Source organism: Amia ocellicauda, chromosome 21 (assembly GCF_036373705.1).
Source record: "Amia ocellicauda isolate fAmiCal2 chromosome 21, fAmiCal2.hap1, whole genome shotgun sequence".
NCBI lineage: Eukaryota > Metazoa > Chordata > Actinopteri > Amiiformes > Amiidae > Amia > Amia ocellicauda.
The window spans coordinates 7,487,599-7,500,567 of NC_089870.1; the positions used below are offsets into that span (position 1 = coordinate 7,487,599).

General features: G+C 37.1%; 1 long non-coding RNA gene across 1 annotated transcript in view; it reads left to right on the top strand.

Annotated features, from left to right (window-relative positions):
- Positions 1–12,969, top strand: part of LOC136717283 (uncharacterized) — a 63,483-nt gene that overhangs the window by 15,140 nt on the left and 35,374 nt on the right. Inside the window, exon 2 of the long non-coding RNA XR_010805212.1 lies at positions 8,814–8,847. This is a non-coding gene — a long non-coding RNA (uncharacterized LOC136717283). The remainder of the gene's footprint in view (positions 1–8,813; positions 8,848–12,969) is intronic.

The window sequence follows — 12,969 nt, forward strand, 5'->3', positions numbered from 1 at the left end:
CCCAGGAATACAGTAAAGCTTGCATCTCTGGTGGTCTCATAGAGATGACTTATATTTCAAAGGCTACAAAGGTTACTGTGTTGTTATGTAAGTAATGGTATTAATCAGTGCAGACATTGTTATGTTTTTAATTTTCTCAGTTATTTATGTTAATTTGTATTTGGAATTTCTGGTTATAAGCTATTTTATTGCATGCCAGAAATAGTGCAGCAAACAAATAATCAAAACATAACTTTGCATGTAATGTCTATATATCAAGGAAATATATTTGATACAGTATTAATCAGAAGCATGCATTTGTGGGTTACAAATCTTGACAGTCAATCATGAAAGATATTCATTGGTATAGAAACCAGACAGAAATGTAAAACGTTACAGGGTGCAATGGGGCAAAATAGATGACCCTAAATAATTATGAAAGCCCGGACAGAAGTGTTTCATAGGCATGGTGAGCAAAATCAGTCTTTCTTCTCAAGACAATGACAGGAATAAACAACAATGTTTATACAACCTTAATTACAAGGAGCAAATAGAAAAGAAAAACTAGTGCTCTGAAATATCATGCAAATTAACATTTTCATTTCAGTGTCCTGAGCTTTGCTTATCAGACACAACCACAACAAACACAATAACAATTCTAGTCATAATAGGCAGTTATTTTGGGGAAACTGCCCCCCCCCCCCTTCCCCCCCTGCTTAACAGTGTGAAACATGGAAGGTTCTGGAATCAGAAGTCTGCCCTTAACCAGCCATACCTGTTTGGCCTGTTTTTCTGCCTTCACAGACTGGGTCCTGAGGCGCTGTCAGTGGAAACATAGAGCTGCCATTGTTATTACTCTGAGGATTTGTTGTTCATGCTTGGTTGCACACAGATGTGCTTGGCTCCAGTGCCAGGCCTTGAATTGTGCCGTGATGTGTGAGTTTCACCAATCTCAGGCACCATCTGAAAGACCATTCAGCCGCAAAGCGTGAAAGCCAAAAAAGCAGGAGGCAGCCAAAGGAGACAGGTGGCTCCGCTTTAGGGCTTTGGGTTATGTGTTTCTTCACCTTCAGGCCAAAAGATGAATGACAAGGGCTGTGTCTTTTCATGGGAAAGACTATGCGGTAGTGACTGTGGGTACCATTGTGAAATTGAGTTTCTTTAGTTTCGTAACCATCGGGTGAACATGACAACTTTCACTCCAATAATGCAATACAAAATATAATATTAAACCTATATTAACATATTATTATTAACTCATTGTACAAGCACCATATATGAGGTTAAAATTGAACACATTATCCATTTGAAACCATACACAAATACAGAAACAGAGATTTAAGAATTGTAGTAGTAAGGTATTTAATTGTATTTAATAAAGTACCCCCCCAAATGTGTTGCATTTTTGTATCTGCCAAGAAAAGAAATGTAAAAAATCAGTACATTTCCCATATAGTGAACACACTTCAGAAATAAGGTTTAGTTATTGTAAATATATGGTACATTACATTTGATGTAGCCTACCACAGCCTCATTCTATATGAAGCATACGCCCTTTATGTGGTCCACATGTATATGTTGCCGTTTATATGTGGTTCCTGCAGAGCTGATGTGGTTTGCTCGTGCTTTCTGTTTTTTTGTCATGTGGTTCACATGTACTTTGTATGTGTTATCTTGAAGTCTGTCACTTTAAATTCATGCAGAGTAGCTCTATAACTCTTAACCGTGTCTAAAGAAGGAAGGTAGATGAGTTCGGGAATGGTGCTGATATCAGGACGGTTTGATAGTTGTGTCTACTGCCCATTCTTACAAACAAACACTTATGTGTGTGTGTGTGTGTATATATATATATATATATATATATATATATATATATATATATATATATATATATATATATATATATATATATATACGTACATAACTGTGCAAAAGTTTTAGGCAGGTGTGAAAAAATGCAGTAAAGTAAGAATGCTTTCAAAAATAGACGTTAATAGATTATATTTATCAATTAACAAAATGCAAAGTCAGTGAACAGAAGAAAAATCTAAATCAAATCCATATTTGGTGTGACCACCCTTTGCAAACATTTATTTACATAAAGAAATTGTGTGTAGGAAGTTTCTACCCTTACAACTTACTGTCTCTTTTAAGATTTTTATAAGTTATTTATATTAAGATTTATATTAAGTTATTACTGAGAGAGCCCTTTCAGTCTTGCACATCATAAAACAGGTTCCCCAATGAATGACACATTCAGCCATTTGCAAGCACAGTGCATTTGGTTGGTTATTTCATGAAATCAATTAATTTACAGTAACATTTATAAACTGACTTCTTCACATTTCATAGATAGTCATCATGTTTTCGGCCCCTAGTTCATCATTGCAACCTGGGTCAAGCATTGATTGAACAGCTGCTTCTGCAAAATTGTTAGAAGGCATTTATATATTGTGAAGGTTTACTGTTGTGAATATAAGGAATATCATTGCGTAGAGAAAATAATAATAATTTTTGACCATTTGGTGGTCAGTTCAGTAGGTGTGCATGCGTTCCATGTTTAGACAAAGATGCATCACTTTTTATGAATTGTTTTGTTCCTACGTTAGACAAATAGTAACAATGAACTTCCGCTGAACTGCACGAAATTGGTTTCATCAGTGTGCTACGGTTAGTAACCCCAAACCAAATTGTCTGGCGGTGTGGAGCAAGCTCAGATATGTATTGTGTATTTTTTGTTTTTAAAGGTGTATTTAAAGGTTCACACCTCTGTCGAATGACATTGCTGAGCTACAACTCAACTCAGTTGTACTTGTTTAGTCTATTAAAACTATATAATAAAACTATTATATTTATGAGGATTTACATGTGATACACATTCAACCGAGTTTAGTTGATCTTTAAACTTACTGTTTGGTTTTGTTTGGTAGACATTGACTTCACCATATATTTTGAACACTACAAACATGAATACATTTTAAAATGCATCCCATGTAATAGGCCTATACCATAAATGGCCAGTTTTGGTATATGAAAAATATAGGCAATATACATCATTTACCATATATTAAAAAATTATTTTTCTTCCATGTGGGTGCCCTATTCCTCTACCTTTGCACCATAAGCTAGATAGAAAATATGATTATGTAAATGTCGCAGCCCTGTGTTCTCCCTAAATCATATTTTCTTGTACGATTGCAAGGTTTTAGCTCTCTGGGGAGCAGGGGATTCACATGTGCATCCAAATAAGAGTAGATATGTTAGGTCATCAAGGAGATGCTGGATGTTTTTTTACAATCATAATCTGCATTTAAAAATATTATAGTTATAAAATCCACAAAATAATGTGAAATCTTGCCATCATTCTCCATCAGTTTTAGAGATGAGATTGTCTTCCCAATCATCATTCAAATTCTCCTCAGACTCTCTTCGCATTGTGTTTCAGTGCTGCATGCCAGCTATTTGGGTCCAAACCTGAAACCCTTCTCTATGGTAATTCAGAATGCTTGTTCAGCAGTCTGCCCTGAACAATGTTTGTACTGTAGTTTTCAGAGACACACTTCACGTGCATAAAGACCCACACTATTAAATGCACAGCGATGCTAATGGATTTTGGTTTATAGACACCTGCAAAAATGCATTACTTCTCTAATGACTTCAGCTGGTAGGAGCAGTGGTCCATAAGCAAATATTTTCCAAAAATATCAAGTGAAAGCTAGGTAAAACATGACCTGGTATAGTTCTCAGATGAAACTGATAGGTACACCCATTGTACAGTATATTGTACAATATAAAAACATGTAAAAGCTGTAATGCTTGGGACATATTGCGTTTTTTATTAAAGTTCAAAGGGACACAGCACCAGTTTTGTTAATGCTGTTTTTTTAAAGTCTCCATCTCCTCCCTCCCCCCTGCTGTTATCTCCCCAAATGTGGAATTGCTCATTCAAGTTATGCTTTGCAGCTGAAGGCAACATGTGCTCTCTGCTCTAAGACGTGATGCACTGGGTTGTGACTCGCAGAGCCATCTCCCCATTAGGGGTCACCGGGTCAATATGCTGGCAATCCTGTTGGTCCATTTTCCTGTCTTGGGCCTTGGAAGAACCAAGACGAATTTCACTCCCCAAAACTGGAAAACTCAGTCTAGACCCAGCAATGGCTGACTTTCATGGTGCATGGTTGCTGTGCTGGTTTACCTTGCTGCATCTACAAACCAGTCTATCATTTATTGGTTGATTTCATGAAAGGATACAAAACACACATTATTTGCTGGTTTCAGGTAATGGAACATATTTTCTACTTTCATACAGCATACTGATTCAGTATACTGGACTGATTGGAAAAATAAAGTTAATGATATTGCATGCCAGTTGCTAAAATAAAATGGTGTTGCTGAGCTCAACAACACAATTTAATCGGTCACTTACAAATGAAGTTGAAATCCAATTACCCAGTTTACGAGTCCAGACATCTGGATGAAACATACTCATGCATTTATTATGACCGCAGCACTGGGGTCCTTTTTTTTCCCCTGTCCCTTGCCTATACAAAACATCCACTGTATTGAAAACTTTCATCACACACTGCTACACTAGCACTTAAAAAACATATTAATGCATACAACCTGCACAATTCAATAAATTACTCTATATTCAAAGTATGTACTTTATATTACACCACCCCCTCATTATATCACTGATGTTGGGGTCCAATAAATAAAACACAATATATATACAGAAGGATGTGATATTTAGCGAGACACAAAGAAATACTGTGCCAACAACTTTAGCTTTATTGTAGGCCTCAGAAATTATAAACAGGCAGCAAAACATCTAAAAACACAAAAAACAGGAGGCTAATAAAGTGCATAGTGTAAATGTAATAGGCCTACTGTACTGTGTGTTTTTAAAGTATGCACTATTGCTTTAGAGTAGTGCAAACAGTAAGAGTAACAAATTGCCAAAAGTAACACAGGCCTAGGCCTGTTTCTTTCTTTGGGCAATTTGTTACTCTTACTGAGCTGCCTACAATATAAATAACAGTAGGCTATGTACTGTATATTAGTACAAAAATTTGGTTAAAAAATATTGAGGTTAATTATATTGAGAGGCGGGCATCCTCTTGATTATAAAGAAAGGGAGCCAACCCTGCAATATATAATCGAATCAGCAGTATACGGATCCGTACGAATAGCCACACATTTTCTGGCTATTCATGCGGATCCATATGAAAATTCCATCCACTAATCATACGGACCCTAACCCTAATCATATACGGATCTGTACCTGATTTCCATACATAACATCCCTATGAGTTAAAAGGAAAACTTTAGGTAAAGTTAAAACTTTTAGTACGGATCCTTATGAAATTTCTTGGTTCCCACCACTTCCTGTTCATAAAGTAGCAGACCCTATACAAAGCAAATGGTCATGAATGTATATTAAAGTGCTTTAAAATGGACAGAAATTCTTCAATATTACTCTAATATAAATACATACATACATACATGCATATGAGTGAAAATAGTCATGATCATTACATGACCTGGTAATCTGAGATGCAGATCATGATATTAGACGGAAGTTACTCAGACACCAGTTCAAAGCTACAAACCCAGAGAGGGGGGTGTGGGATGTGTGTCTGGGGATATGGGTTGCAAGTCGTAGGCCAGGGAGAAATATAAAAAGGGAGCCTTTGAAATGGGCATAGCCCGAGTCAAGGCAGTAGCTAACACTTGGGGGTGATTCCCTAGCTGTCCTCGGGCCACTTCCCTGTTTCCAGATTAGAGCAGTTGGGCATAGGTGCAGGTCGTTGTGCAGTCTCGTAGGCATAGTGGGAAAGCATGGATGGAAGCATATTGTACAACCTAAGAGGGGTCAGTTGCTATAAGTTCAGGGAGTGTAGCTGCACAAGAATGATCCTTGCAATAACAAGAACATCCACAGTTGACCATTTGCTGACAGAAAAAGATAGAAAGGCAAATAACTCCTTATCATTTGATTTGGATTACACTTCCAGATGATAAACATTTCAACCAACACACAATGAATAAATTAGGGAGTCATTATATCAACCATTACAACGTGACATGGAAATTACGAGTTGCACAGCTGTTGCACATTATTTTGTTTGTTTAATTACAGCAGCCGATCATATTTCAGGTACTATTTCTTTTGTCATGAAGCCAGAACATCGAAATGGTAAGTTTCTGTCCTCTGTGTCTAAACTATTTACAATGAGTGAAAACTATAAGAACATTACGGGCTGCAAAAAGAAAAAAACAAAACAAAACAAACTCTCAGAAAACAACGGTTCAATTACAACACACACCGTGGATCTAAACCACAGGCAAAAGCTGAAACAAACTGAAAGTAATTTCTTAACAAAGGGAGCAAGCGGCTGTCAGTTGTATTGCTATTTAGTTAATGGTTTATTTCTGGATTTCTGTTGTGTCCACAGAGCAGTGAAGGACAGTGGAATGATCTGTTCTATATTGTCTGGCTGGGTGCAGTAGGCCTTAACCTTAGGATTTATTTATCACTTGTAATCATTGCTGAACATTATTAAAGACTCAGGCACACAATGAGATCACCATGTTTTCAGAAGCAACAAATGTGTTGCGTAATTGTATTTCTCTTTTATAAGCTCTTTATAAGTCTCCAATGTGGCAGAAGAAGTGCTGTTGACCAAGAATGCAATTGTTCAGAATTTCCTCCTTTGGGTGCTTTCAAAAACAGAATATTGCGTGATGATATCACAATTGCATTATTTCTTAAACAGAGATTGTCCTCTTTTCAGAGAATGATAAGGATTTGCTTTCAACATTATTACGGGGCGAGCTTCCCCCCGCACCACGTGAACTTGCTATGCCGGTCTAAGGAGGCTTAATTGACTGATTTGGTCAGCATGAGAATGCAGTACATTGCTGTCTCATGTATAGTTGGCCAATCAGTCAATTATCCCCCTAATGAGCCTCAGCTCCCTATAAGAGAACAGTAGAGGTACTGACTGACCTGTTGAGTGTTAGTATTGCAGGCCCCTGTGTGTTGGGGGTAGTTTAGAGTCTATTTATAGAAAAGTGTTTTATTTTAGCCTTAATTTGGTTTCTGCCTCCTTGGTGCTATGTCATGACATGTAAGCATTAAGGTTTAACAACTTTTGTGACAATGTGGAAGTGGGATTCCTATAGGTCAATGTCAGGCATCCTTTATTTATCACATTTCTCTTTCTTTGTCTTTATATAACCTTGCTCCACTTGAACACCTCCTTTACTCTGTAGAATAGATGGAAGCTGGGATGTCACAATTGCAATGCTAACTGAAAGCACTTTACAGAGTTTCTGTTCAGTATTAATTTTTTTTTTTTTTGTAATTGTGTAAAAGAAAATCCCTGTAATTCACTCTGCTTTAATGAAGAATGATACACTTGCACTGTTAAGCCTAAATGTAAAATAAATAGCTGCACAATTAAACCAGAGGCTATTTATATTGCTGAAATATTATCGAATATAATTCCTTGACATGACTAATGTGCTTTTGGCCACCTAGTTAATAACAAATTCAGAGGCCAAGTTCAGACAGTCACACATGGCGGTGGGGTACAAGACTTCGTATGTGAGTGATGAATTCCACTTGGACCTTTACTAGGCTTGGCCCATAGGAAACACGTCATTTGTGAGACAGGGTGGTGTGGGTCACCCTGGGTCATGATGTACAGATGCACGTAACTGCACTTGCAGGATCTGTGGTGATAAACTGTTTTCCTTTCCTTAGAAGAGTAGTCTTCACAGAAATGTTTTTTTTATTTTATTTAGTAAATTAGCATTACAAACTAAATAATCCTATTAACTCACCAAGTCTTACATTTTTAATGGTTTCCAAAATGTTTCCAGTGTGGTTTCCAATGGCACAATAATGTTATTGCTCATCACAAACAATGTATCACCCCTCCATGTTAATTAGGTTCAGATGAACTTGGTATTGATCAGGCCACCTTGATGATTGAAAATGAGCCATGAAGTTCAACCAGACTGCAGACTATCAATCCAAAGAGTTCAGGAAGAGCAGGTTACTTTAATATGAACTGACCAGTCAGCAGCAAAAATGTGTGATTATTTTTGCCTGAAGGCTGGATTTCTGTCATGATTTATGGAGGGCTGCAATATAACCCTCTCAGATTGCAATATCAACCACAAGAGGCAATCCGCTTTATACTCCCAGTTCCCCAACTGCGTCTGTCACTAAGCTTGCCCTGAAGCACATGGGCTTGTACAGTATGGAGGCTTATTCCAAGACCGCCAGCTTTATTAGTCTGACCTCAGAGCTATAATTGAAGCCAGTTTCTCAGCTGTACCTTACTAGCAGATAAAATTAACCACTTAGGAACAAGCTCACCATAAAGTTCAGGAATAATCAAAACCTTACCTGTCAGCTAATGGTTTACTTCAGTAAAAGTTCTACTCTAGTTCTGGTTAAGATGGGCAACCAAAGTAGTGCAACATCTCCCCTTTATTATTAGTATTAATGAAAAATAAATGATGTAGGCCTACTTATTGTTTAAGCATGTTTTGTGTCAGTCCTTATTTTGCCTCCAATTATTCAATACTGTTTATGTGAACATCTATGTGCAGAAGGTGCCCATTTTGTTTGGTTACAGTGGAAGAATTCCAACTCTAAAGTAGCTGCATATGGTTGCTCCCTCTGATTGTGTATTTAATTTCATCAACGGAGTGGTTAATGCTATTAAAAGAGCAACAAAAGTAGACACATACCCTTAAAATCTCTGTTGTCTCTCACTATTAAGGAAACACTGACTTTTTCTTTCTTTTTTTTACAGTAATTGCTTACTGGCCCTCATTTTCCAAGAAAAGGTAAACAATCTAATGTTTTCTTTAGCCCTTATTATGTCTGTAGGAAACAACTCCTTAAGTCACGCACTGAAAAGATCACGCGACTGAAATAATTACAGTCTTTCGTGGAAGAGATTTGTGTATCGTGCCCCGGAGGGAACAAATTATTAACAACACTACTAATAATAGGCCCTGTTTGTAAGACACGCATGGTGATTGATTTATCGATTGATCGACTAGTAGAATTCCCGACCTATGCAACCACAGTGATGTTCTCAAATCTCTTTCCTTTCATGATCCTAATGTGCAGAAGTAAAGTTCTTAGGAGGATGAAAAACTTAGTCGTAATTATCCAAAGATATGATCTCAGATGCATGTATATTCAGGATGCTGTACTGTCTTTCATAGTTGTACATGTGTTAGTTATGTGCAGCTTTTCTTTTCCTTGTAATACATCTGGGGGGGATCCAGCCTGGTAGGTTGACCAGTTCTTGACCAGTCTTCCAGTTACTGACAAGGTCCCCTGTGGTCAGCTTTCATGAAATATGAAACAAAGCACCGGAGTACTGTTGTTTTAGGCACACACTGCATTGAGCCTACTTAATTTTAAACAAATAAATAACAATGTTCTGGTTGTCAATGGATTTGATTCTTTCAGACCAGTTCATGGGAAACAGTGGGAACTGGTCTAAATCTATGACAATGAAGAATTCAAGCAGCTACTCCTAATCGTCTCTGACAATTACTTAATGATGCAAGGAACACAGTGGAATTACTTAATTGATATTTCTGCAAAACCCTGGACATGTGTTGGTGTAGATGGCCAGGGCATCATTTCAGAAAAGAGATTTAAAATGGATTGGGTTTTGCAGCTTTCTCCAGATATTCAAATCGCTGCACATCTAAAGGCTAAACATGGCATCTGAATCTTAGAAGCATCTGTTGTCTGTTTTTATGTGACCTAGAGGTTAAGACAACCCAACATTGGCAGGCGCCTCCCTCTGGAGAGTGGCTCTGTCGTCTGCCTTTGACGTCAGGGTCTGGTCTCTTACCCGGCTGACATGCAGAGGTTGAAGGAGAGACTAGCAGAAAAAGCAGAGACACACAAAGCTAGTGTTTAAGGACGATTGGCAATGTAAGGAAAAAAAAAATAAGACCTTGTCCCAGATTTCTGTGTCTCTGCCAGGGTTTTTACTTGATTTGTATGATGCAAAGAATCTTCCAAAGGTGTTTTGAAATGTTTTTTTGTTTTTGTTTTTTTGATCAAATGCGGCGCAAGAGGGAGACAAAGGAATAGACAGGAAGAAAGACAGAAATTAACTGATAATGAAGAAGACATCCCAGAAAAAAATAAAAGCATCTTAAACTAGATAATTGATAGTTATTTGCCCAGTGAGACCCAATCTAACTATACTTTCTCACAGCTTTAATGAAACTGAAACTTATAGATTGCATAAGGAGAGAGCTAGAGAAATAGGGAGAAGGAAAATGGGTCATTGCTTGTTAAAGCAGAAGGTCCCAGCTGTGGGATTCTCAAACTCTCTCACAAGGTATTCCTTGGAGTTTATTCCAAAGAGCAGTAACTCGATCGGCAGACTCGGAGAGATAAAGCAAAGGAACTACAAAAACAATAACATCTCACATTCAAAATTTCAAGCCAACCTCCTGCCAAGAATAACAAATCAATCATCGTTAGTAAGAACGCAGAGTGTTTACCTCAAACATAAACTGAGGAGAGTCGAGCTATCATTTTAATCTAAAAGGCTGTTGCAGTGAGAGAGGTGGTGTCAGTGTAAGCTGCTCAAATTCTGACCACAAGTCTGAACTAATGACCCTGTGTACCTCTGATCCCCTGGGTCATGATGTACAGATGCACGTAACTGCACTTGCAGGATCTGTGGTGATAAACCATTTTCCTTTCCTTAGAAGAGTAGTCTTCAGATAAATGTTTTTTATTTTATTTTGTAAATTAGCATTACAAACAAAAATAAACCTGTTAACTCACCAAATGGTGCCTGTGTCAGGGATTTAGTTATACGGAACCATGATCCTTGCTATACAGCAAACAAAGGAATATTGGATATCTTTATTTTCCATGATTCCACTTAAAATCGTGGCTGTGAATTGTGATTATATCTATACAAAACAGTAATTGAAGTATCCTGCATTGTTTTCTTTCTTTTTTATGTCAAATACTGTACACCTATTACACCAGTAGTCATAATAAGAAACAAATACCTTTCTAAAAAGGATAAATACCATTTGTACCTCTCATTCCTCTTAAGTGTGGCTGGCTGCACTGAATGAATAACAAACATGCAAATACAACAATACTATACTTGCTAAATCACTACTGAATTATCTGTGGTTTATGTGGAAAAAAGCTATTGTACAGTTACAGTTTGGTGTTCGTCCATTTTGCATAGATATAAAATTCCACATTCAAAACACAACAAAGATGGCATTGGCTATTATAATGATTGTGTTTTGGAGTGCACGGACAGTTGAGAAGTGTTACAGCCATCTTGCTCCTTGCTTCACACAAACGCCAATGAGTCTGATAGCAATCGGTTACTGATTGTTTAGGCATGGGGTCACAAGGTGAGGTACCATCACCAGGGTAGTGGTTGACTTACTGAAAACAGGTCAAAAGCACAAGAGTTTACTGGTGCAGGCTTGTGGTTGAGTTATATGAAACACTCCCTCCTCAGCTGTGACCCAGTTTAAGGTGGTAATTCAACCCCTAAAGTACCCAAAATCTGTTACTGCTTTGGGAGTGAGAAGACGCAAAGATCTTCAGCTTATCTTGTACTTCACAATAGTCTACAGAGAATATCAGTTTTTTGGCTATCTTTAACCTTGTATGGAATGATATTGTTGCACAGTTTGTGCTAGCAGCCTCCCCATTTGAGTTACTAGCTGATTAAGGAGCACTGATAAACAAGAAGTGTGCACATTTTTAGACTTCACAGGCTGCAACTTACTTGGTGCCTGATGAGTAAAACACTGTGGTTTCTCTGTTGATGGAAGTACAGATCTAATAATAAATAAGTCTAGGGTGAAAAGGGCAGTATAATAATGATCTCTGTTTCTTGCTTCCTAAGATCAAATTCAACTTAACATCAGAGACAAAACTAATCTATTGTTATGATTAGCTGACTGAACAATAAGTGGCCGTATATATTGTTGAAGGTTTAAAAAGACAAAATTGGTTTTGTGTAGAATATGGTTTAACATTTTAGTTATGGTTATACAGAAGCAGATTTCTATAAAGCAAAAAGGACTGGAAACCAAATCTCAGCAGTAGCTTCATAACCATTACCTTCACAAGCTGTTCTCCAATTCTTGATGTTTTCGTAACTTCCTGTTTTGTACAAGGATGGAAAAAGTGCTATTTTGAAGTGACACTGTCTCACTTACTGATTGGTTTGCAGTCTTCATGGTCAAATCTCAATGACAACAGAAAGAGATTTTAATCGTTTTAGGAAAACCTTATTAAGTTACAGCACATAAAGTGCCTAACAAACTGTTAAATGTTAAACTGTTGTAATGGTTCTGCAGGTGTGTGTGGAAAATCATACCGTCTGATAAACATTACTAGGGGCGGTGTGGCCTAAATGAGAAATAAATGCAACAAATATTATTAAACTTGGTTCCACTAAATATATATATATATATATATATATATATATTATTTATTCATTTATTTATTTATTTATTGGTAGACGCCCTTATACAGGGCAACTTACAGAACATAAGTGCAATATAAAGTGCAAAAATACAGGCATCAAACATTACAAATTCAGATTTACATAATTCAAAGCATACTACATTTTACAAATTCCAATTTACACAAGTGAATACAATAAATTAGGTCTTATATCCTGGATAATAAAAGCTAAGTGTGGACAAGGGAGCAAAGGGGAAATCAAAATAATATGAGTACAAGTAACGCAACAAGCATGTTAAAATGTAAAGTGCTATCCTACAGGAGAGTAAAGGTTGAAAATTACAAGTACTGTCTGAAAAGATGTGTTTTGAGTAAGCGCCGGAAGGAGGTCAAGGACTCTGCTGTTTTGACATGTGGATGTTATTGTCATATATAATACAAGTACACTGATAATAATAGCCTATAATAGTGTT